We start from the raw sequence: 26395 nt of genomic DNA, 5'->3' as shown, positions 1-26395 counted from the left end.
CATCTTACACTTGAAGGCATTGAGAATCATGATCACTTGGGTGACCTCTATCTTTAAAAATCTCTATCTTTGAACTTCTGGATTTCCGTGTCTGGGTAAGCAACACAACTGTGTTCAGTATATATCTTCTTTTCTTTAGATTCCATGAACTATCAAAATTCTTCCTTGATTTGTCACAGCAGCTTAAGAAGTCCACACTTCCCCAATTCAATTACAATTCATGAAAAATAAATAGAACATTAAATTGTTTAGCAAACACACACACACAAAGTAAATTTTACAGTCATGGTTGACTGTTGCTGAACTCACCACCTCAGGCACCCAACTGAGTTCCTGAAATAATGCACTTCTATCTACCAGTGGCAATCTTTATACAGGAAGCAAGTTGAAGAGAGGGAAAAGGGGACAGGTAAGTCACTTGGCTGAGAAACAGGCAAGTTGACATTTGGCTTCTTCTGTATCTGGGCTCTAAAAGGAAACTGGGCAAGTAGCCAGCTTCCACTCCAGTACCCCAGAGGCAAGACAAATGCTGAGCTCATAAATCCATTTCCAGTCAGGACAAGCATTTTTGCCTTTGTGGATGCTCTCTGGAACTGCACAGCTAGAATCTCCTGGCTTTCTGCACTGCCTATCTTACTCAGCAAACCTGGGATGAGAGAATGCCAGACAAGCATTTTCTGTTCACTTTTCACATTCTGTCATTTGCCATGACCTCAGGGATACAGTACACGGCATTTGTCAAAGCAGCCGGGACAACCTATCTGGAGAACTTTTATTCAGGCTCCTTTCTAATTTGAGATGGCAGCAATCTGTAGGAATAGCTCTGGTAAGGGTGGAGGAGAAGAAAACTAGAGGTTGTTCTGCCTGGGTAGCCATGTCACTTTTGATGATGCTGAAAATGTTGAGAGAATTAACACACTGAATTAACACTCATTCCTGCCTAATCATACTGCCCTCTGAGAAGCACACCTTTTACACAGTGTCAAAATAGATCAGGCATTTCATTTAGATAGCTTCTTTTTCACATATCTAGTTTTAGCAATCACGATTATTTGTTTTACAATATTACTCATAGTTCAAGCAATAAAGAAAATATTTCTATTACTCTGATTCTGCCAACACCACAATCACTTTTAGGATTCAATACACTCATTTTTCACTGTGTGCATACAGAATTTACATCATAATCATGATATAAATTAGAGTAATTTTTAATAAAAATAATATTTTAAGTTCTCCCTAATTTACAGAACATTTTTAGCATATATTATCACAATTTGTTATCTGTGAATAACAGCATTCATTTGATTTTATATTACTTCATTGGGTTTATGAACAATATTTCATTAAATAATTCTATTGTTAGACTTTCAAGTATTCCCAATTATATTAGAAATAATATGCAATTAACATTTTGAAAAAGGGGAATTTGAAGCTGAAAAAATTGTTTTTCTAATTATGAAATCAACTCATGCTCACTGCACAAAAGTTGGAAATAAAGTAAAATCCTAATTATAAAACAAACAAAACCTGTATTGTCACCACCCAAAGGTAACTATTTTCATTTTGGGACTGTCACTCCAGCTTTTTCCTCTATGCATTTAAGGATATTTTTAACATGATAATATTTTATATAGTACTTCTATTATTTACCTTAGCAATAAATTATGTGCATTTCTGTATAAAATTAAATATTTGTAGAGACTGATAAGCATTATAGACTGTGACTCTACATCTGAATCTAGATTCAATCACTGGTTGAACAAGTGACTTTTGGGTGTTGTAGAACATTTCCAAGGAACTGGGTGTGTTTTTTGTTTTTGTTTTTGTTTTTGTTGTTTTACAAAGATCAAATTTAAACATGTATTGAGTGAATTAAGGGGTACATAGCAAATTTCAAAAAATGTGATCATAACTATAGTTTGATACAAGATTTGACGGCAGTATATATTCTTATTGTATAGAGAAAATAATTAACTCATACTCAGTTATTTAATATTTATTTCTGCTTTTCACTATGTAAAGAAAAAAATTACCTCAGATGAATGTATTTCTCTATATCTGAGCATAAATCCATAGGCATATAATGGCTGTGTCAAAAGATATAAGTGCTTTGTAAATTCTACAATGTACCTCCACCCAGGTCAACACTAAAAGATGTAACTATTTTTGAGTTTTAATGCGTGTGTCAAAAAACAATCAAGAGGTTTACATCAATTCATATATGCATATATAACCCACTTCCCTTTCAACACACAAGGTCATGAAAGTCCAATGTAGCCTGGGGCAAGGAAAAAGGAGGTAAAAATGATCAAAGTACAATGTATACATACAAGGAAATGTCATGATGAACTCCTTTACAATGTATAGTTTAACATATATGAATACAAATAAAGAGTAATCAGGTGCCAGTGGCTCACGCCTGTAACACTAACTGTTCAGGAGGCAGAGATCAGGAGGATCGCAGTTGGAAACCAGCCCAGGCAAACAGTTCAAGAGACCTTATCTCAAAAATAGCCAACACACACACACAAAAAACGCCTGGCAGAGTGGCTCAAGTGGGAAAGTGGCTTGCCTTGCAAATGTGAGGCACTGAGTTCAAACCCCAGCACCACCAAAAAAATAAATAAATAAAAATAAAAAGAATAAAGTATTATAATTTAATAATTTAAGACATTATATTATTTCCAAAATATTTACATAGGATTATGTTTGACACTTTTTCCTTGGATATATGTAACTAACTGTTTTCAGTATAATGTATAAATATTTCATTACACAAAAGCTCTACCCTGTCACTCCATCAGCTAAAATAGTTGTATTCATCCCTCATATGCGGACTTTAGATCTAGGGCAAATGCAGCAATGTTGTTGGACTTGGGTCACACGCTAAGGGAAGAGCACATACATGAGGAATGAGGATAGGTAGGAAACCCAAAACTTGAAAGTGTTTGATGTGCCCACTGCAGAGGAACTAATACAGTAACCTTAATTTAGGTCAATTTGGGAAGGTGACTGGAAAGTAGGGAAGAGGTCAGGTACAGATGAATTAGTTCGGGTTGTAATACACTTCTGCATAGAAGCAATGCTAGGAATCTCTCTGTATAGCTATCCTGATCTCAACTAGCAAAGGCACTTTGTCTTTCTTATTATTGCTTGTGTCTTCACTTCAACAAAATTGGAGAAAAGGGCAGAATCTGTTCTGTGAGGGAGTGGAGGGGAGAGGGAGGAGCAGGGGGGAGAGGCACGGGGCAGGGGGCAGTGGGGAGAAATGACCCAAACAATGTATGTACATATGAATATATGAATAAAGAAAAAATAGTTGTATTTAATTCCCTACCTTTGTGAATATTAGTTATTCACAAATATTATTTATTAATATTGTTATTTATAACAAGACTATAAAGGAAATTGTTTTGTACTGAATATTTGCATTCTTCACAAAATTCATATGCCGAATTCTAAATTCCTGATGTGGCGGTATTTAGAAGTGTGATCTTTGGGAGGTCATACGGTTGGAGTTCCCATGAATGGGATTAGTGCATTCATAATTGGATGAAGAGATGATTACTCACTCTCTTACCACATAAGAATACAACAAGGAGAATGCCATCTGCAAACCAGGCCCTCCATCAGACACTGGGTCTGCCCATACCTGATTTTAGATTCCTGAACAATGAGAAATAACTGGTCATTGTTTATGCCACCCTGTCTGTAGTATTTTTGCTATCATAACCTAATCTAAGACATAAATATATTGGTGTGTTTTATGAAGTAATTCATTATAAAAATTTTTAAATGGAGTTGAAATCAGTTAGTATATTGAAATTATTCAAACTGCCCTAAATTGGGTTATTGATTTTATAAACACTGAGTTGAAATACACCATGAAGTCCCAGAATGTCTAAGAGTCCTTCTGTCCTCTAGACATTTGTCAGAGTCCACAAATTGCCAAACAAATGTATCTTCTAAACTCTTGAGGAGAAAATCCTCCAATGACCAATAACTAATGATGTAAAAAAGAAAACAGGTGCTTTAGCAAAATAAGAGATAATTTTGACTAAATTTCATAAAGATTTTACACCATCCTAAATAGAAGGATGATGCTTCAACAGCTTGTGCTAACAAGGTAATGGTATCTGTCACTCTGAAGCCACACAGTCTCAGGGAAAGTGGCCTACTTGCTGATGAGTGTCCTTCTGTTCCAAAGTGAACAAGAAAAGAGGGGGTGTGACTAAATCAGCAAAACTCATCACCACCTTAGAAAAGCAACTATTCATGCTTGACCTACTAATACTAGTCTAGCAGAATCATTCCCATAACATAAAGCAAATAATGTACCACGTTATCTTTATATATTTGTCTGAGGTGAGATTTTTACACTGTCTCATGTAATAGTGTAGTATCTTCATTTCTCATTAACTACAGTCCATTATCAATGTAGTTCTCATTTTATTACGTGCCATAATTCTTTTTTTTTATTCACATGTGCATATATTTTTTGGGTCATTTCTCCCCCCTTCCCCCCTCCTCCACTCCCTCTCCACTTCCCCCCTCAGTTCCAGGCAGGTCATGATCTGCCTTTATCACTAGTTTTGTGAAGAAAAGAGACAAGTCTAATAAAGAAAACAAAGTGTTTTGGTTAGTTGAGTTGAGGATGGCTATCCAGAAATATTCCTAGCATTGCTTTCGTGTACACATGTTATGACCCGTGTTGATTCATCTCTAACTGATCTTTACCCTGGTTACTGATCCCCTTCTCATGATAACTTCTGTTACTTTAAGGTTTCTGTATTAGTTCCTTATTCAAATGGTAAAAAAACACATAAAAAAATGCTCACCATCTCTGGCCATAAAGGAAATGGCCAGAAATCAAAACCACACTAAGATTCCACTTCACCCCTGTTAGAATAGCCATCATCAAAAACACCACCAACAGCATGTGTTGGTGGGGATGTGGGGAAAAAAGAACCCTGATCCACTGATGGTGGGAATGCAGGCTGGTACAACCACTCTGGAAAAAAATTTGGAGACTCCTTGAAAACATACCCTAATTCTTAGATAACATAACATCAGTGACATTACTTAGGATATAGCATGATAAATTTAAAAGCTCTGTTATCTATGATTTGTATTATTTTTAATTAATTTTCGGTTTTTCTGGGGCTCATTTGAAAAGTAGAAATAAGAATACTTGCCTTGTAGTATTGTTTTAGAATTTTTAAAAGGTCTAGATCGGATCTATAGCACAGTAACTGGCACATAACACATTGCTCAGTAAATCACAGCAAAGCTATTGTCAAAAATTTCAAGGGTTTATAATTGATATTGTTATTAGATTGTTCATAATACATTTTTAAGATATTTTTTAACAGCAATAAGGTGTACCTAGCAACCCACAAGTGAATAAGATGCTGGCTTAAAAAAATAATGCCATTGTCAAATAACATTTTATGCAACTCAGATTTTTAAAAACTCTATTTAAAGCTAACTCAGTTTTACACATGCACGCATAGCAAGCAGTAAAAAAAACCGATCTAAGGAGCATGCTGTTTCTGAGTTGGCTAAGTGGCAACTCCACAATAGTTGATTTCACATCAACAGAAGATAATAGTCCCAAGTGAGAGTGGAGCTCAGGGCCGCTGACTCAGTGGACTCCCTCCACCCCTTGCATAGGCTGTGCTGTTTGAAAGCTCACTTGTGGCCACAGCAGAGCTTCACCAGCCTTTTCAGTCTACTCTGCTCTTTGTATTAGAAAGTCACTAAACTCAAGCCTTATGCATTCAACAAAATGAAATGTCAGGTTTAAAACAACAATATCAAATAAAGTTAGCAAAAATTGATACAAATATTGTCTAGCTGCCTAATGAACATAGCTGACAAAAAAAGAAGTAGGATACGTAGAGGTCGCTAATGATCTAAACTATTATTTTAGACATTGAGGTAAAATTTCTGCCCCCTTGGTGCTCACCAGCACTTCAAAACTATTCAAGACAGAATTCCATTTTAATTCTGCCTTACTTCCTCTCTCATCTGACCTACTTTACATACTATGTCCATAATAAGCTTACCAAAACATTAGTTATAACATCAATTAAGATTCATTAATTATTTTCCATAGTTGACAGGACAATGTCTCCAATTCCCAGCCTGAAACATATTTATCTCTGCAATTTAATGTCCTGTCCACTTTTGGCTGAACTTCCTTACTTTTAAATTTGACTGTTTATTGTACATTAAATACTTGCTGCATCCTACCCTTCCTTTGTGTGCTTAAATGTTTTATGCACTTTCATTGTTTAAATATTTTCCCTTTCCCTCAAGACTCACATCAAGCCCCTTCTTTTATATGAAGGGCTATAAAATCAAATCAAATCTGATTACTGACAAAAAAATTATAAATTTATAAAAAAATCAGCATTGTAGGAATATGGGACCAAAATTGCTATTAGATTTTTAAGAGAGGTCAGAAATCTGGATTGGTTCTGACCTCTCTTCAAAAATCTGATCCCACAGCCCAGGCCCAACAAGGGTCAGGTGTCCCTCTCTCCTGCCTGCCATAGATAGAAAATATTTCCCTAGGAATTAAGTCCCTGTGATAACAATTTAATATAGCACTCTTCAGGACATTGGTGCTTTACTTTAAATCAAGTAACTTTATTGATAGATTTGATGGGAACAAAATTTCCTTAGAAAAAGTTTCTTATTTATAAATGATACTTAAAGAAGAGCTAGTATATGAAAGTAAGAAGAAAATGTTGCCCTTACACATATTACTAAATTCTGCCCCATTTTCAGATAATACCTATTCATAAGAGGATGAATCCAATCATGAAATTGACACCAAAAATTGTCCCACCGTCCAAAAAAAAAAAAAAACTGTGCTACAATCCCACCTATCTCTCTGGGGTTTAGGAATTCCATTTTAAAAGAATTAGCCATCTTCTTTGGAATGATAAAATATGGTATTATATAAGCTAGTATGATGCATAACCCTTTTCTTTAGTTTGTTTTTATGATGTAACAGAAAGGACTGGAACACTGGGATCTGAGTGGTCCTGAGAAGTCTCACTATAAAAAGGGACATTCATCCTCTGGCATCTGCAACACTGTTTCATGCTGTTGACCCAGGGCAGACCAGGTGCTCATTGGTCTAGGAGGCTTTGATAAGTGTTTTCACATAAATTTGCTACTTCTATTTAAAGAAAGAAGTGAGTTTCTGTAATATTTGGAAAGAAAAACTGTCCCCTGTGATGTGTCATTCAAATGGCCCAAGATATCTAGAGTTTTCACCATCTGGGACCCAAAAATCTCTTTCAAGGAGATCTCCAACTCTGCCACTTACACATTCTAATTCCAACCAAAAGTTCCCTGTGGTTTGCCTAAAAGTAACCCAGTCCTACTCAACAACAATCAGAAACAAGGGTCAATTACTGTCATAAACAACTACAACTGGGTTGCCATTGGTTTTTTCTTTTTCATTGTCCTAATATTTTCCCATTCCATTTTTAGATTTTCCTATAAACACTTGGATTTTGTCAAACAAATCTGTATTTATTAATTCCAAGGCAGCCATAACTGCTACTGTAAAGCACGGTGACACAGTCCACATTCAGAAAGACTGATGCAATAGCTGAATTGAGTATTTTATTTCCATATTTCGATATTCCTCACCTGAAATATTAATCATTAAAACCTGAAAATAGAAGAAAAACAATTGCCAGACCATCCTGTATTATCACTCCTTAAGTCTCACAGGCTATTTTTAGCCTTCAGTAATGAATATTTACTGAGAAAATTACATGCCATGAAACTGTGACATGATGTACATGCTGCTGACACTAAGTTTCTATGCTGTGTTGAATTTATCCCTCACAACAACCTATGAGCCACATGCTGATATAATTATCCCAGTTTTTTTTTAAAAAAAGAAAGAACCAAGGCTTGGAGAGATACTTTGGCCATTTTCTCACAGCTCGAAGAATGAACTAGGGTTTTGGACTCAGCTGGTGGGATTCCAGAGTCCACATCTGCACCATCACACCCAACTGTCATCATACCATACAAATGTGCTGCCCCTGAGCAAGGAAACCAGTGCTCTGTGCAATGATTTCACAATAAACCTCCTCTGTGTCTGTACTCAAAAGCACAAAACACCAATTGGGTAAGAGAATTTAATTTTTCTGATTAAGTTACATTATCAAGACTGAGGCCCTGCTCCCCACAGTATTTGCTCAAAAGGCTTAAATTAGAAGAAGAGGTGAAACTGTGTTAGCCAATGCTCCTGCTGTATTCATTTAATCTTCAAAATGACACTGCAGGTAGATTTTGTTATTTCCACTTTTATAAAAGATAAAAATGAGACTCAGAACAACTTACACATGGATACATAGATATTAGAGAGTGAAGTTGGGTCCAAATTCAAGCCAAAGCAGCACCCTTAATTTTTTTTACACTTTGACCCCAAAGTCAAATCCTAGTCCATGTGAAACCGTACATTAAGAAACTACAACATGATTCCAAGATGGCAGCTAGAGGAAGGAAGCAGAAAGCGTGCCTCCTATAGTGAAATCTTGGAGAAACACTGGAGACACATCTTGCAGGCAAAACCACCAAGAAGAGGCAAAACTTTGACCCCTCCACACCTCCAGCCGGTGCAGAGCATCTCCAATTCACATTAAACGGAGAAACCAGGAGGGCCCCCGGGCCGCCCGTCACCCACACCAGATGGCTTGGAAAGACGCAGACAAGGTGAGCTTAGTGGTACTGAGGTATTCCCAAGACAACCCTGGGCCAGAGCAGCATAGCCCCCTTGACAGACTGACCTCCACCCTGGGAAAAAAGAGAAACTGAGTAATAAGCAATAAGAACAATAAAGACACGTGGAAAACAGGGTGGGGTGCACTGAGCACCGAAGATTGGGGGAAGGGAATCCTTCCTGGAACTGTAAATAAACAAGCTGGGAGGGCCGGAGAGACTCTGGCAGAGGCGGAGGTGTACGCCCAGCAACCAGGAGCAGGAAAGCTTGTGAGAGTGGTGGAGGGAGGAAAACTCCACAGGAGAGGGGGGAAGACCCACCTCCCACATGAGCTGTAAACAAACACGCAGGCCTGACAAAGTGGGTGCAATGTCACTTACCCCAGTGAGCTTGGAAAGGGGAAAGCTTGTAGCAGAGGCTCGTCCACAGGAGAACTCTGAGTAAACAAAGCCTGCAGGGCCAGGTGAGTGTAAAGCTCACCCCTGAGATCTGCATAAATAACGCCTCCAGCAACAGCAGGCTGACAGCAGCAGGCAGGCAAGCCACAGCCACAGATACCATTCATAGAACTGTCTCCAGACTCTTTTCTTTTTCCCCTCTCTCTCCCTACTTTTGATGAGAAAACAACCAAACGACACCTGCATGCTGTAAAACTTACTGAAACGGTATTACAGTTGAACTTGGGACACTTTGTGGGTTTTTTTTGTGTGAGTGTGCAGTTTTGTTCTACTTTATGCATCCCCTTTGATGAGACAACTACAGAAAAACATCTGAGGAACCATCTCCAGGACTGGAAACTGAGACAGACACCAAAATTATGAACACTGAAACTTCATTGCATTTGAACTTGGAGGGATTTTTTTATTTTTTTTTTATTTTGTTTTTTTATTTTGTTTTATTTTATTTTTATACATACATATTTCTTTCATTTACTTATTTTTTATTTTTATTCTTATCTTTATTCTTTTTACTTTTTATTTTCAATTCTCTCTCTGTCTCTCTAATGCCTGTTCAGCTTACTATCAATTATTACACTAATTCTCCATGTTTATACCTTTGAAACTTTTTTGTTTAATTCCTTGTTTTGTTTTCTCCTACTTGTTTGTTTATTTGATTTTTCCTTTTCGTTAACTTCTTGCTTTCCATCTCCTCACACCCTTAAATTCTAAATACTATCACTGTTATTATTACAAGCTAGAAAATACTTAATTGCACACAGTACAGGGACAGTAACAACACCAAGGACAATGACAGGAAGACAGAAAAAACGGGGAAACCAGTTTGCCCACAGCAAAAAATTAGTACAGGAACCAGAGCAGAATGAAGAAAAGAGATACCCCAAACCACACTCCAACAAAATGAAGGTAAACTATGCCAAAGAACCCAATGAAGCCCACAAGAACAATTTAAAAGAAGACATACTACAGGTACTCAATGAGAATTTTACAGAGATGATACTGCATATGGTCAACCAAAATGTACAGGAGACACTCAAGAAATTCCAAGATTAATAAAAGGAATACAAATGGGTAAAGAAACTGTGAAAATATCCCTATTTGCAGATGACATGATCCTATACCGTAAAGACCCAAAAAACTCTACTCAGAAGCTTCTAGACATCATCAATAGCTATAGCAACATAGCAGGATATAAAATCAACATAGAAAAATCATTAGCATTTCTATACACTAACAACGAGCAAACTGAAAAAGAATGTATGAAAACAATTCCATTTACAATAGCCTCAAAAAAAATCAACTACCTAGGTGTAAACCTAAAAAAGATGTGAAAGACCTCTACAAGGAAAACTATACACTTCTGAAGAAAGAGATTGAGGAAGACTATAGAAAGTGGAGAGATCTCCCATGCTCATGGATTGGTAGAATCAACATAGTAAAAATGTCGATCTCCTAAAAGTAATCTACATGTTTAATGCAATTCCCATCATAATTCAAATGACACACATTAAAGAGATTGAAAAATCTACTGTTAAATTTATATGGAAACACAAGAGGCCATGAATAGCCAAGGCAATACTCAGTCAAAAGAACAATGTAGGAGGTATTACAATACCTGACTTTAAACTATACTACAAAGCAATAACAATAAAAAAAGCATGGTACTGGCACAAAAAAAAGACATGAAGACCAGTGGAACAGAATAGAGGACCCAGATATGAAGCCACACAACTATGACCAACTTATCTTTGACAAAGGAGCTAAAAATATACGATAGAGAAATAGCAGCCTCTTCAAAAAAACTGCTGGGAAAACTGGTTAGCAGTCTGCAAAAAACTGAAACTAGATCCATGTATATCACCCTATACCAAGATTACCACAAAATGGATCAAGGATCTTAATATCAGACCCCAAACTCTTAAGTTGATACAAGAAAGAGTAGGAAATACTCTGGAGTTAGTTGGTATAGGTAAGAACTTCCTCAATGAAACCCCAGCAGCACAGCAACTAAGAGATAGCATAGATAAATGGGACCTCATAAAGCTAAAAAGCTTCTGTTCATCAAAAGAAATGGTCTCTAAACTGAAGAGAACATCCACAGAGTGGGAGAAAATATTTGCCAACTATACATCAGACAAAGGACTGATAACCAGAATATACAGGGAACTTAAAAAACTAAATTCTCCCAAAACTAATGAACCAATAAAGAAATGGGCATGTGAACTAAACAGAACTTTCTCAAAAGAAGAAATTCAAATGGCCAGAAAACACATGAAAAAATGCTCACCATCTCTAGCAATAAAGGAAATGCAAATTAAAACCACACTAAGATTCCACCTCACCCCTGTTAGAATAGCCATCATCAGCAACACCACCAACAACAGGTGTTGGCGAGGATGCGGGGAAAAAGGAACCCTCTTACACTGTTAGTGGGAATGTAGACTAGTACAACCACTCTGGAAAAAAATTTGGAGGCTACTTAAAAAGCTGGACATCGATCTACCATTTGATCCAGCAATACCACTCTTGGGGATATACCCAAAAGACTGTTACTCCAGAGGTACTTACACATCCATGTTTATTGCAGCACTATTCACAATAGCCAAGTTATGGAAACAGCCAAGATGCCCCAGCACTGACGAATGGATTAAGAAAAGGTGGTATCTATACACGATGGAATTTTATGCAGCCATGAAGAAGAATGAAATGTTATCATTCGCTGGTAAATGGATGGAATTGGAGAACATCATTCTGAGTGAGGTTAGCCTGGCCCAAAAGACCAAAAATCGTATGTTCTCCCTCATATGTGGACATTAGATCAAGGGCAAACACAACAAGGGGATTGGACTATCAGCACATGATAAAAGCGAGAGCACACAAGGGAGGTGTGAGGATAGGTAATACACCTAAAAAACCAGCTAGCATTTGTTGCCCTTAACGCAGAGAAACTAAAGCAGATACCTTAAAGCAACTGAGGCCAATAGGAAAAGGGGAACAAGTGCTAGAGAAAAGGTTAGATCAAGAAGAATTAACCTAGAAGGTAACACCCATGCACAGGAAACTACAGAACAACATCTGAGGCACAAACTCCAGGACTGGAGATTGAGACGGACACCCATATTATTAAGACTGAAACTGCATTGCATATAAACTTGGAAGTTTTTGGTTTTTTTTAATTTTATATTTTCCATTTTATTTTAATTCATTTTTATATATAGATATTTCTTTCATTTACTTAGTTTTTATTTTTTTTATCTTTGATTTTTCAATCCTCTCTCTGTCTCTCTAATGTCTGTTCAGCTTACTGTCGATTAGTACACTAACACTCCCTGTTTATACCTTCGAAATTTTCTAGTCTGATACCTTGTTCTGCTTTCTCCCTCTTGTCTGTATATTTGTTTTCCCCTTTTCTTTAACTTCTTGCTTTCCATCTCAGCTCACCCTTCCATTCTTAATATTACCATTGTTATTATTACAAGCTAGAAAATACTTAATTGCACACAGTACAGTGACAGTAAGAAGACCAAAGACAATGATGGGAAGACAGAAAAAACAGGGAAACCAGTTTCCCCACAGCAAAAAATTAGTACAGGAACCAGAGGGGAATGAAGAGAACAGAAACTCAGATCCAGACTCCAACAAAATGAAGATAAACTATGCCAAAGGACCCAATGAAGCCCAAAAGAATAATTTAAAAGAAGACATACTACAAGTACTCAATGAGAATTTTATAGAGATGATACTGAATAGGGTCAACTAAAATGTACAGGAGACACTCAAGAAATTACAAGACAACAAAAAATAGAGAATTTGAAAAAGCAAAAGAAGAAATAAAGGAAACCATAGAAGCACTGTATAAACACCAAAGTGAAAGAGAGAACACAATGAATAAACGGATAAATGAACTCAGGACAAAAATAGACAACATTAAAGAGGAAAACTGCAGGGATATGGAAAACCTCAGAAAAAAGAACAAAACAGAACTGCAAAACAAAACAGAAGGCCAATCCAGCAGAATAGAACAAACAGAAGACAGAATCTCAGAACTTGAAGATGAAATGGTAATTAAAGGAAAAACCAAAGAACTATTAATTACACAACTCAAGACATGTGAAAATAAAATGCAAGAACTCACTGACTCCATCAAAAGACCAAACGTGAGAATCATGGGCATCAAAGAAGGAGAAGAGGTGCAAGCGAAGGGAATGTGTAATATATTCAACAAAGTAATAACGGAAAATTTCCCAAATCTAGAGAAAGATATTCCCATACAAATGCAAGAGGCCTCCAGGACACCAAACAGACCAGATCAAAATAGAACTACTCCACGACATATCATCATTAAAACAAAAAGTTCAGAAACTAAGGAAAGAATATTGAAGGCTGTAAGAGAGAAAAAACAAGTAACATACAAAGGTAAACCCATCAAAATCACAGCAGACTTCTCAACAGAAACATTAAAAGCAAGAAGAGCGTGGGGTGAGATCTTCCGGGCACTGAATGAAAATAACTTCAACCCCAGGATACTCTACCCAGCAAAACTATCATTCAAAATAGATGGAGCAATAAAAGTCTTCCATGATAAGCAGAAATTAAAACAATATGTGACCACAAAGCCACCATTACAAAAGATTCTGCAAGGGATTCTGCACACAGAAAGTGAAACCCAACTTAACCATGAAAAGGCAGGCAGCACCAAACCACAGGATAAGAAAAAGCAAGACAGTAGAGAGTAACATCAAGTCAGGTACACACAATCAAACCTTGAAACAACTAAAAGAACTAAATGGCAGGAATCACCACATACCTATCAGTACTAACGCTTAATGTTAATGGACTTAATTCACCCATCAAAAGACACCGTTTGACAAAATGGATTAAAAAAGAAGATCCAACAATTTGTTGCTTACAGGAGACTCATCTCACCGACAGAAATAAGCATATGCTTAGGATGAAAGGCTGGAAGAAGATTTACCAAGCCAGTGGCCCCCGAAAACAAGCAGGAGTAGCAATACTTATCTCTGACAAAGTAGACTTCAAATCTACATGGATCAAACGAGATAAACAAGGACATTCCATACTAATAAAAGGGGAAATAGACCAAAAGGAAATAATAATCATCAATCTGTATGCACCCAATGTCAAAGCACCCAATTTCATCAAATATACCCTGAAAGACCTAAAAGCATATATAAACGCCAACACAGTGGTTGTGGGAGACTTTAACACCCCATTATCATCAATAGATAGGTCATCCAAACAAAAAATCAATAAAGAAATCCAAGATCTAAAATATGCAATAGATCAAATGGACCTAGTAGATGTCTACAGAACATTTCATCCAACTTCTACGCAATATACATTCTGCTCAGCAGCCCATGGAACCTTCTCCAAAATAGATCATATCCTAGGGCACAAATAGATCATATCCTAGCCTCAGCAAATATAAGAAAATAGAAATAATACCATGCATAGTATCTGATCACAATGCAGTAAAAGTAGAACTCAACAACAAAAGTAAAGACAAAAAACATGCAAACAGCTGGAAGCTAAATAACTCATTACTTAATGAAGAATGGATCATCGATGCAATAAAAGAGGAAATTAAAAAGTTCCTGGAAGTCAATGAAAATGAAAACACAACCTACCGGAACCTATGGGACACAGCTAAAGCAGTCCTGAGAAGACAGTTTATAGCCATGAGGGCATATATTAAAAAGACTGAAAGATCCCAAATCAGTGACAGAATAGAGGACCCAAAAATGAAGCCACACAACTATAAACAACTTGTATTTCACAAAGGAGCTAAAAATATATGATGGAGAAATAGCAGCCTCTTCAACAAAAACTGCTGGGAAAACTTGTTAGCAGTCTGCAAAAAACTGAAACTAGATCCACGTATATCACCCTATACCAACATTAACTCAAAATGGATCAAGGATCTTAATATCAGACCCAAACTCCTAAGTTGATACAAGAAAGAGTAGGAAATACTCTGGAGTTAGTTGGTATAGGTAAGAACTTCCTCAATGAAACCCCAGCAGCACAGCAACTAAGAGATAGCATAGATAAATGGGACCTCATAAAGCTAAAAAGCTTCTGTTCATCAAAAGAAATGGTCTCTAAACTGAAGAGAACACCCACAGAGTGGGAGAAAATATTTGCCAACTATACATCAGACAAAGGACTGATAATCAGAATACATAAGGAACTTAAAAAACTAAATTCTCCCAAAACTAATGAACCAATAAAAAATGGGCACGTGAACTAAACAGAACTTTCTCAAAAGAAGAAATTCAAATGGCCAGAAAACACATGAAAAAATGCTCACCATCTCTAGCAATAAAGGAAATGCAAATTAAAACCACGCTAAGATTCCACCTCACCCCTGTTAGTATAGCCATCATCAGCAACACCACCAACAACAGGTGTTGGCGAGGATGCGGGGAAAAAGGAACCCTCTCACACTGTTGGTGGGAATGTAGACTAGTACAACCACTCTGGAAAAAAATTTGGAGGCTACTTAAAAAGCTAGACATCGATCTACCATTTGATCCAGTAATACCACTCTTGGGGATATACCCAAAAGACTGTTACTCCAGAGGCACCTGCACACCCATGTTTATTGTGGCACTATTTACAATAGCCAAGTTATGGAAACAGCCAAGATGCCCCACCACTGACGAATGGATTAAGAAAATGTGGTAATCTATACACAATGGAATTTTATGCAGCCATGAAGAAGAACGAAATGTTATCATTCGCTGGTAAATGGATGGAATTGGAGAACATCATTCTGAGTGAGGTTAGCCTGGCCCAAAAGACCAGAAATCGTATGTTCTCCCTCAAATGTGGACATTAGATCAAGGGTAAACACAACAAGGGGATTGGACTATGAGCACATGATAAAAGCGAGAGCACACAAGGAAGTGGTGAGGATAGGTAAGACACCTAAAAAACTAGCTAGCATTTGTTGCCCTTAACGCAGAGAAACTAAAGCAGATACCTTAAAAGCAACTGAGGCCAATCAGAAAAGGGGAACAGGTACTAGAGAAAAGGTTAGTTCAAAAAGAATTAACCTAGAAGGTAACACCCACGCACAGGAAATCAATGTGAGTCAATGCCCTGTATAGCTATCCTTATCTCAACCAGCAAAAACCCTTGTTCCTTCCTATTATTGCTTATACTCTCTCTACAACAAAATTAGAAATAAGGGCAAAATAGTTTCTGCTGGGTATTGAGGGGGGGGAGAGGAAGGGGGCGGAGTGGGTGGTAAGGGAGGGGGTGGGGGCAGGGGGGAGAAATGGACCAAGCCTTGTATGCACATATGAATAATAAAAGAAAAATGAAAAAAAAAAGAAATTCCAAGACAACAAAAATAGAGAATTTGAAAAAGCAAAAGAAGAAACAAAAGAAACCATAGAAGCACTGTAAAAATACCAGAGTGAAACAGAGAACACAATTAATAAACAGATAAATGACCTCAGGACAAAAATAGACAACATTAAAGAGGAAAACACCCTGGATATGGAAAAGTCAGAAAAAAGATTGAAACAGAACTGCAAAATGAATCAGAAGGCCAATCAAGCAGAATAGAACGAAGAGAAGACAGAATCTCAGAATTGAAGATGAAATGGTAATTAAAGGAAAAACTGAAGAACTATTAATTAAACAACTCAAGACAAGTGAAAAGAAATGCAAGAACTCACCGACTCCATCAAAGCCCAAACTTGAGAATCATGGGCATCAAAGAAGGAGAAGAGGTGCAAGCGAAGGGAGTGCATAACATAATAATGGAAAATTTCACAAGTCTAGAGAAAGATATTTCCATACAGATGCAAGAGGACTCCAGGACACCAAACAGACCAGATCAAAAGAGAACTACCACACGACATATCATCATTAAAACAAAAAGTTCAGAAACTAGGGAAAGAATATTGAAGGCTGTAAGAGAGAAAAAACAAGTAACATACAAAGGTAAACCCATCAAAATGATAGCAGACTTCTCAACAGAAACATTAAAAGCAAGAAGAGCATGGGGTGAGATCTTCCAAGCACTGAATGAAAATAACTTCAACCCCAGGATACTCTACCCGGCAATACTATCATTCAAAAGAGATGGAACAATAAAAGTCTTCCATGATAAGCAGAAACTAAAACAATATGGAAACACAAAGCCACCACTACAAAAGATCCTTCAAAGGATTCTGCACACAGAAAGTGAAACCCAACATAACCATGAAAGGGGAGGCAGCACCAAGCTACAGGAAAAGAAAAAGCAAGAAAGTAGAGAGTAACCTCAACTTAGGTACACACAATCAAACCTTGAAACAACTAAGACAAGTAAATGACAGGAATCACGACATATGTATCAGTACTAACACTCAATGTTAATGGACTTAATTCACCCATCAAAAGACACCATTTGACGAAATGGATTAAAGAGGAAGATCCAACAATTTCTTGCTTACAGGAGACCCATCTCACTGACAGAAATAAGCATAGGCTCAGGATGAAAGGCTGGAAGAAGATTTACCAAGCCAATGGCCCCCCAAAACAGGCAGGAGTAGCAATACTTATCTCTGACAAAGTAGACTTCAAACCTACATTGATCAAATGAGATAAAGAAGGACATTACATACTAATAAAAGGGGAAATAGACCAAAAGGAAATAATAATCATCAACCTTTATGCACCCAATGTCAACGCACCCAATTTCATCAAATAAACCCTGAAAGACCTAAAAGCATATATTAACGCCAACACAGTGGTTGTGGGAGACTTTAACACGCCATTATCATCAATAGATAGGTCATCCAAACAAAAAATCAATAAAGAAATCCAAGATCTAAAATATACAATAGATCAAATGGACCTAGTAGATGTCTACAGAACATTTCATCCAACTTCTATGCAATATACATTCTGCTCAGCAGCCCATGGAAACTTCTCCAAAATAGATCATATCCTAGGGCACAAAGCAAGCCTCAGCAAATATAAGAAAATAGAAATAATACCGTGCATACTATCTGATCACAATGCAGTAAAAGTAGAACTCAACAACAAAAGTAAAGACAAAAAATATGCAAACAGCTGGAAACTAAATAACTCATTGCTTAATGAAGAATGGATCATTGATGAAATAAAAGAGGAAATTAAAAGTTACTGGAAGTCAATGAAAATGAAAACTCAAATTACTGGAACCTATGGGACACAGCAAAGGTAGTGCTGAGAGGAAAGTTTATAGCCATGAGTGCATATATTAAAAAGACTGAAAGATCCCAAATCAATGACCTAATGATACATCTCAAAATCCTAGAAAAGCAAAAACAAGCAATTCACAAAACAAATAGAAGGAGAGAAATAATAAAAATAAGAGCTGAAATCAATGAAATAGAAACCAAAAAAACCATACAAAGAATTAATGAAACAAAAAGTTGGTTCTTTGAAAAAATAAACAAGATTGATAGACCCCTGGCAAACCTGAATAAAATGAGGAGAGAAAAAACCCAAATTAGTAGAATAAGGAATGCAAAAGGGGAGATAGCAATAAACACCATGGAAGTCCAGGAAATCATCAAAGACTACTTGGAGAACCTATATTTAAATAAATTTGAAAATCTTAAAGAAATGGACAGATTTCTAGATACATGTGATCATCCAAAACTGAACCAAGAGAATATTAATCACCTGAATCGATCTATAACACAAAATGAAATTGAAGCAGCAATAGAGTCTCCCCAAAATAAAAGTCCAGGACCTGATGGATTCTCTGCTGAATTCTATCAGACCTTTAAAGAAGAACTGATACCAACCCTCCTTAAACTGTTCCACGAAATAGAAAGGGAAGGAAAACTGCCAAACACATTTTATGAAGCCACTATTACACTTATCCCAAAACCAGGCAAAGACACCTCCAAAAAGGAGAACTATAGGCCAATCTCCTTAATGAACATTGTTGCAAAAATCCTCAACAAAATAATGGCAAACCGAATTCAACAACACATCAAAAATATTATTCACCACGACCAAGTAGGCTTCATCCCAGGGATGCAGGGGTGGTTCAACAAACGAAAATCAATAAATGTAATAGACCACATTAACAGAATCTAAGACAAAAACCACTTGATCATCTCAATAGATGCAGAAAAAGCCTTTGATAAGATCCAACACCATTTCATGATAAAAGCTCTAAGAAAACTAGGAATAGAAGGAAAGTACCTCAACATTGTAAAAGCTATATATGACAAACTTACAGCCAGCATTTTGCTTGATGGAGAAAAACTGAAACCATTCCCTCTAAAATCAGGAACCAGACAAAGATGTACACTATCTCCACTCCTATTCAACACAGTACTGGAATTCCTAGCCAGATCAATTAGACAAGAAGAAGGAATAAAAGGAATACAAATAGGTAAAGAAACTGTCAAAATATCCCTACTTGCAGATGACATGATCCTATACCTTAAAGACCCAAAAAACTCTACTCAGAAGCTTCTAGACATCATCAATAGCTATAGCAAGGTAGCAGGATATAAAATCAACATAGAAAAATCATTAGCATTTCTATACACTAACAATGAGCAAACTGAAAAAGAATGTATGAAAACAATTCCATTTACAATAGCCTCAAAAAAAAATCAAATACCTAGGTGTAAACCTAACAAAAGATGTGAAACAAAAGGAAAACTATAAACTTCTGAAGAAAGAGATTGAGGAAGACTATAGAAAGTGGAGAGATCTCCCATGCTCATGGATTAGTAGAATCAAAATAGTAAAAATGTCTATACTCCCAAAAGTAATCTACATGTTTAATGCAATTCCCATCATAATTCAAATGACATTCATTAGAGATTGAAAAATATACCATGAAATTTATATGGAAACACAAGAGGCCATGAATAGCCAAGGCAATACTCACTCAAAAGAACAATGCTGGAGGTATCACGATACCTGACTTCAAACTATATTACAAAGCAATAACGATAAAAACAGCATGGTACTGGCACAAAAACAGACATGATGACTAGTGGAACAGAATAGAGGACCCAGATATGAAGCCACACAACAGTAACCAACTTGTTTTTGGCAAAGGAGCTAAAAATATATGGTGGAGAGATAGCAGCCTCTTCAACAAAAACTGATGGGAAAACTGGTTAGCAGTCTGCAAAAAACTGAAACTAGATCCATGCATATCACCCTATACCAAGATTAACTCAAAATGGATCAAGGATCTTAATATCAGACCACAAACTCTAAAGTTGATACAGGAAAAAGTAAGAAATACTCTGGAGTTAGTTGGTATAGGTAAGAACTTTCTCAATGAAACCCCAGCAGCACAGCAACTAAGAGATAGCATAGATAAATGGGACCTCATAAAACTAAAAAGCTTCTGTTCATCAAAAGAAATGGTCTCTAAACTGAAGCTAACACCCACAAAGTAGGAGAAAATATTTGCCAGCTACACATCAAAGGACTGATAACAAGAATATATAGGGAACTCAAAAAACTAAATTCTCCCAAAACTAATGAACCAATAAAGAAATGGGCAAGTGAACTAAACAGAACTTTCTCAAAAGAAGAAATTCAAATGGCCAAAAAACACATGAAAAAATGCTGACCATCTCTAGCAATAAAGGAAATGCAAATTAAAACCACACTAAGATTCCACCTCACCCCTGTTAGAATAGCCATCATTAGCAACATTACGAACAACAGGTGTTGGCGAGGATGCGGGGAAGAAGGAACCCTCTTACACTGTTGGTGGGAATGTAGACTAGTACAACCACTCTGGAATAAAATTTGGAGGCTACTTAAAAAGCTAGACATTGATCTACCATTTGATCCAGCAATACCACTCTTGGGGATATACCCAAAAGACTGTGACACAGGTTACTCCAGAGGCACCTCCACACCCATGTTTATTGCGGCACTATTCACAATAGCCAAGTTATGGAAACAGCCAAGATGCCCCACCACTGACGAATGGATTAAGAAAATGTGGTATCTATACACAGTGGAATTTTATGCAGCCATGAAGAAGAACGAAATGTTATCATTCGCTGGTAAATGGATGGAATTGGAGAACATCATTCTGAGTGAGGTTAGCCTGGCTCAAAAGACCAAAAATCGTATGTTCTCCCTCATATGTGGACATTAGATCAAGGGCAAACACAACAAGGGCATTGGACTATGAGCACATGATAAAAGCGAGAGCACACAAGGAAGGGGTGAGGATAGGTAAGACACCTAAAAAATTAGCTAGCATTTGTTGCCCTTAACGCAGAGAAACTAAAGCAGATACCTTAAATGAAACAGAGGCCAATAGGAAAAGGGGAACAGGTACTAGGGAAGAGGTTAGTTCAAGAAGAATTAACCTAGAAGGTAACACCCACGCACAGGAAATCAATGTGAGTCAATGCCCTGTATAGCTATCCTTATCTCAACCAGCAAAAACCCTTGTCCCTTCCTGTTATTGCTTATACTCTCTCTACAACAAAATTAGAAATAAGGGCAAAATAGTTTTTGCTGGGAATTGGCGGGGGAGTGGGAGGGGGCGGAGTGGGTGGTAAGGGAGGGGGTTGGGGCCGGGGAGAGAAATGAACCAAGCCTTGTATGCACATATGAATAATAAAAGAAAAAGGAAAAAAAAATAGGGCCTCTCTGATAGTTCCAAAAACTAATCAAACTTCAGAAACAAAGAAAATCTCCAAAATTGCAAAAATTGGATCACAACACGCTCAATCCAAGAATGCAAGAAACAAACAAAACATCACCCATCAGAAAAGGTGAAAGACCTACCTTCATAACTCTGTTATTAAAAATTACAACCAAGCCTTAAAAGTAACAGTAAGAAAATAAGAAGTCTTTAGGACACAGCAAGATTTGTAAGGCTAAGCCTCAAATCAGAGTAAAAATATATGAATTAAGCATTTCATTTTAAAAAGCTGGAAAAAATACAAGGAAAGCAGAAGGATGGGATTGATAAAGAATAAAATTTATGAATCATAAATCAGAAAAAAAAGCAGAACCATTAAGTAAAACCAATAGCTGAGCTCCTAAAAACAATAAATAATTGATTAATTGAAAGAAAATAACAAGAGACAGAGAAATCACAATTTACAAACAGAAAATATGATGGGAAAAAATTACAAATAGAAGAAATTAAATAATTATTGAAAAACAAACCATATCCAACATAACATATGCTGTTCTAACTTTATAGTCATAAAATATAAAAACATACTGTTCATTCAAATATATAATTAGAACTTCAATTTAAAAATTCATTCTTTTCTGTTGTAATTCCTAATGAATTTAATAATGAACTCAGGAAAGGCACATATATAGCTTCTTACATAGGATACACATTTCAGAAGGAATAAACAGATCTTCATAAATCTGTTCTTAAGAAAAAGTCAGGGGTGGATTCCAAGATGGCAGCTAGAGGGAGGAAGCAGAAAGCGAGCCTCCTATAGTGAAATCTTGGAGAGACGCTGGAGACACACTTTGCAGGCATAATCACTGAGAAAAGGCATAACTTTGACCCCTCCACACCTCCAGCCGGTGCAGAGAATCTCCACTTCATGTTAAACAGAGAAACAAGGAGGGCCCCAGGGGCCGCAAGTGGCCGGTGCCCATACGGCTTGGGAAGACGTGGACCAGGTGAGCTTCACGGTACTGTGGTACCCCCACAGACAAGCCTGGGCCAGAGCAGCATAGCCCCCTGGACAGACTGACCTCCACCCGGGGAAAAAAAGAGAAACTGAGTAATAAGCAATAAGAACAGTTAAGACACACTGGAAAGAGGGTGGGGCGCCCTGAGCGCTGAAGATTGGGGGAAGGGAATCCTTCCCGGGACTGTAAATAAACAAGCCTGGCGGGCAGGAGAGCCTCTGGCAAGAGCGGGGCGCACGCCCAGCAACCAGGAGCGGGGAAGCTGGTGAGAGGAGGGAAGACCCACTTCCCACATGAACTGTAAATAAACATGGCGGCTGGCAGGAGCAGCAGCACCGCCCAGTAAGCAGGAGCAGGAAAGCTTGTGAAAGTGGCAGTGGGAGGAAAACTGCACAGGAGAGGGGGGAAGAACCACCTCCCACATGAACTGTAAATAAACAAGCAGGCCAGACAATGCCGGGGCAGTGTCACCTTTCCAAGTGCTTGGAAAGGGGAAAGCCTGTAGCAGAGGCTCCCACACAGAAGAACTCTGAACAAACAAAGCCTGTGGGACCAGGTGAGTGCTAAGTTCACCCCAGAGACCTGCATAAATAATGCCACCAGCTACAGCAGGCTGGGAGCAGCAGGCAGGCAAGCCACAGTTGCAGATACCACTCTCAGAACTGTCTCCAGACTCTTTTTTTTTCTTTTTCTACCTACCTTTGATAAGAGAACAACCAAATTATACCTGCAAGCTGAAAAACTTACTGAAACTGTATTGCATTTGAACTTGGGACACTTGGTGGGGCTTTTTTTTTTTTTTTTTTGGTGTGTGTGTGTGTGTGTGTGTGTGTGTGTGTGTGAGTGTGTAGTTTTGTTCTACATATGAATAATAAAAGAAAAAGGAAAAAAAAAAAAGAAAAAGTCAGTAGTTCATACGATTTTCATAAAGTACCTGATATACTACATTCAGTTCAAAATAAGTAAATAACATCAAGAACTGTAAGGCTTCTGAAATTTTCAGTTTATAAGATAGTAAGTCAGTCTGTTACAGTTTTGTTGGTGGCAGGAGACACGAGATATCTGGGTCAGAGACAAAGGACTTATTACTCATTGACACACCAAGCAGCATGAGTTCCATGTTTGCTTTGGCTCCCCTCAGCCTCTAAATCCCATGCTGACAAAATGGAGGAGTCTAAGTGGATACTGCTCATGAAGTTGGTCTGTTACAACTGAGAAACTCTGAAATGAGGCAAGCAATCTTTTATAAGCAAATATACCAAATATTTGCCTCAGATAGAGACATTGTAATTATTGTCCTGGATAAAAATCAATCTTCTTTCTCCCCCATAGGGTGATACTATTTCTAACTTCCAAGGCTATTCAATATACAAACATCTTTAACAGTTACCACTAAACAAAAGCTAAAGTGCATGCAGAAACCTGAGAGACCTATGGAGAACTATCTCCAATACGTAGCACATATAATACATAAAACATTACTTTCAATAAGATTAGTCAGAAGTGGATATAAGTCTTATAACTTGGCAATACCTTATATCTGGAAATGTCAATGTTCATAAATTATCAGGTATGTTTTTTATGTGTATATAGATTAACTTTGAAAAGCAAATCTGCCCAAAATTTAGTAGCTAAAAACTGGTTCATTATTTCTCATAAATTTCCTGCTCTGTAAGTTTACCTGGCTTGTTCATATGGTTGCATTCAGATGGAGACCTGATTTTGCTGAAGATCCAACATGGTTTCACACATGTCTCACAATTGCTGCTGGCTGTCAGGTAGGATATACTCAATTTTCTCCCACATGGCTACTCACCCTTAAGAGCAAGATCAGCTTCCTTCCAGGATTATGGGCAGTGTTTCTAGAGAGAACAAAGCCATGTATAATTTTACCTTAACCACATTCCATTAATTAAAGCAAATAACCAAGTCAGCCCAGATATGAGAAATTGGAAATTCATCCTTGATGAATGGGCTACAAATAATTTTTCATCATATTTTTAAACTATCATAACATGATTCTTAGATGCTTGGGATTTATTGACTGGAGAATCATACAAACACAAAGTTCAACTGAACATTGAAAAATTATAATAAAACCAAGCTCTGATGAACCAAGGAGGTCACAGTTAAAACTACAACAGAAAACTATTCTCCCTGCAGAATATAACCATAAAGAAAAAAAAAAACATAATAAAGTGTTTGGGCCATTATGGTTAAAAAAAATTAAGCTGTTTCTTCTACTGTAGAAGTTCCCAATCCTAAAAGACCAGAGAACCCTTGTTTTGGTGAAGTAACACTGGCATAAAGTTCTACGTAACACTCTTTGGGGAATGCTGATACAGTGAAAAACATAAACTTTAGAGTAGAACAGACTCAGTTTTGAATACAAATATTACTACCAATAAACTTTTGACTTGAAATGAATTGCTTAACTTCTCTGAATGTTATGTTCCAAAAGCAAATGGTCAAGGGTCATTGTGAGGATTCAATGTGACAATGTGTATAAAATAAGGTATGAACCATTCAATAGAATTTTTTTTTTTTTTGCAGACCTCCTGTTCTGAATTTGTCTGGATTTCTCAGTTGACAAGTACTTACATGATCTTGTGATAGCCCTTTGTGGTTGACTTACACTGTTATTCAATAATTAACTTTTCATGTTTGTACCTCTTTTACAAAACTAACCCATAGGGCTCTTGAGCACAAGGCTGAGTTTTACACTTGTCCATCCCTCAAAGAATTTTGATAATATTGAAAAATTACTATTTTTTTTCTGACTTTAAAATTGGCTCATGTATTTATTTGTGTTCCTGTCCCTGATAACTACTGATATACAGACATTTTCCATTTCTCTTTGGTGATGAGAGATGTGTATTTGAGAACCAATCTAGGGGTGTTACTAAATTCTGACCTGTGTATCATGCTTATTATTTTCCATATCTCCTAAATAATATTTCTGTCATTTTGCTGTGTGTACATACATGTGCACAATTTCCTAAAGCTGATGGAAAACAATGATAAGACAGTTTTTAAAAGGTAATTAATATCACATGCTAGCCATACTCTTTCTTCTACTTATTATGACATTTAGATTAAACAACAAGAGAAGAACCTGAAGAAACTAGGGTGTCTTTTATCTGAGAATAAAGAAAAAAATAAAAATATCTGGGAAGAGGCAACAAATAAAAGAATAAATAAAGCAAATGTGAAAAAGCAATTCTCCTACCCTGCATTCTGGCAGAGTAGACAAGCCTGACACAACTGAGTGAGGAAGCACCCACTAAGGACCTTTGTGAGTGTGGGAAATGGTGATCACGATGGCTCACAGGGCAAGGTCACAAAAGGCTGGGGAAGAGAGGAGTTGGGAAATGCAGCTCCCCATGAGCAGGTAAGAGGGGCTTTCTATAAGACATTGGGATTTGAGGGCTGCTATTTGAAAGGACAGACTCTAAAGGTTGTATTCAATCTGCTTTGAGAAAGCTGTTCCCTGTACACCTCT

At 37.2% G+C, this 26395-nt stretch overlaps 1 long non-coding RNA gene across 2 annotated transcripts in view; it reads right to left on the bottom strand.

Moving 5' to 3' along the window:
• Positions 1 to 26395, bottom strand: part of LOC141420789 (uncharacterized) — a 132729-nt gene that overhangs the window by 62425 nt on the left and 43909 nt on the right. The window contains exon 4 of one of the 2 annotated variants that reach the window (XR_012445428.1): positions 24710 to 24755. This is a non-coding gene — a long non-coding RNA (uncharacterized lncRNA). Of the gene's footprint in view, positions 1 to 24526; positions 24756 to 26395 lie in introns of those variants that run through there. The other variant, XR_012445427.1, reaches the window with a different exon arrangement.

This window comes from Castor canadensis, chromosome 1, assembly GCF_047511655.1.
Source record: "Castor canadensis chromosome 1, mCasCan1.hap1v2, whole genome shotgun sequence".
Taxonomy (NCBI): Eukaryota; Metazoa; Chordata; class Mammalia; order Rodentia; family Castoridae; genus Castor; species Castor canadensis.
The sequence above is the reverse complement of the archived record's forward strand: the minus strand, read 5'-3'. Positions and strand labels throughout refer to the sequence as shown.